Below are 827 nucleotides of genomic sequence, written 5' to 3'. Positions count from 1 at the left end.
ATACGTGATCCGTTCACGTACTATTTGTGTGACCCTACGGGTTCAGTCAAGAGTAAGTTGTGGATAAATATTATTAATTCCACTTGAACTGAAGCGGCCTCTAGCTAGGCATTCAGTTCACTTGATCTCACTGAATTATTAACTTGTTAATTAATACTGAACCGCATTTATTAGACTTAGCATTAAATGCATACTTGTACCAAGGACATTATTTCCTTTAGTTGAGAGGTTGATGCTTGCATATTATCAAACTTGTAATGTAAAGCAGTCAATTGGGCAGTCAATTGTTCTTAGATAGGCCTCTAGGATTCCCATACTGGGCATTGTGAATGGCCATCTCCTCAATCACCTCCATAACTCTAGTCACAACATGTTGCATGAATCTCCCACTAGCAGCAGAATCCAAAATAAGCCTATATTCATTACCCAGACCATTATAGAATTGTTGGATAAAAAACCACGGTTGCAGACCATGGTGTGGGCACTCTCTCTACAAATCCTTGAACCTTTCCCAGACCTTGAACAAACTCTCATCTGCCTGTTGAGTAATAACAATGAGCTGTTTTCTCAGGTGGGAAGTATTTCACATAGAATGCAAGGGCCAAAGACACCCAGTTAGTAATTTTCATTGCTACTCGATTCAACCCATTGATCCACAACTTTGCTTTTCCACTCAGAGAAAATGGGAAAAGCATCTCCATAGTTTGTTCCGGAGTCACATTCTTCTTCTTAATGGTAGAGCAATATTGGATGAAGGACTGAATGTGAAGATTAGGGTCTTCACCTTTCTCCCCACCGAATTGGTGCCTCTCAATCATATTTATCAA

General features: G+C 39.8%; 1 non-coding gene across 1 annotated transcript; it reads left to right on the top strand.

Moving 5' to 3' along the window:
- The first annotated feature begins 467 nt into the window (after positions 1–467).
- On the top strand, positions 468–573 carry LOC130464598 (small nucleolar RNA R71). The gene has a single exon (XR_008924979.1). It is a non-coding gene; the product is annotated as a small nucleolar RNA R71 (small nucleolar RNA).
- The last annotated feature ends 254 nt before the right edge of the window (positions 574–827 follow it).

This window comes from Spinacia oleracea, chromosome 6, assembly GCF_020520425.1.
Source record: "Spinacia oleracea cultivar Varoflay chromosome 6, BTI_SOV_V1, whole genome shotgun sequence".
Classification (NCBI taxonomy): domain Eukaryota; kingdom Viridiplantae; phylum Streptophyta; class Magnoliopsida; order Caryophyllales; family Amaranthaceae; genus Spinacia; species Spinacia oleracea.
The sequence above is the reverse complement of the archived record's forward strand: the minus strand, read 5'-3'. Positions and strand labels throughout refer to the sequence as shown.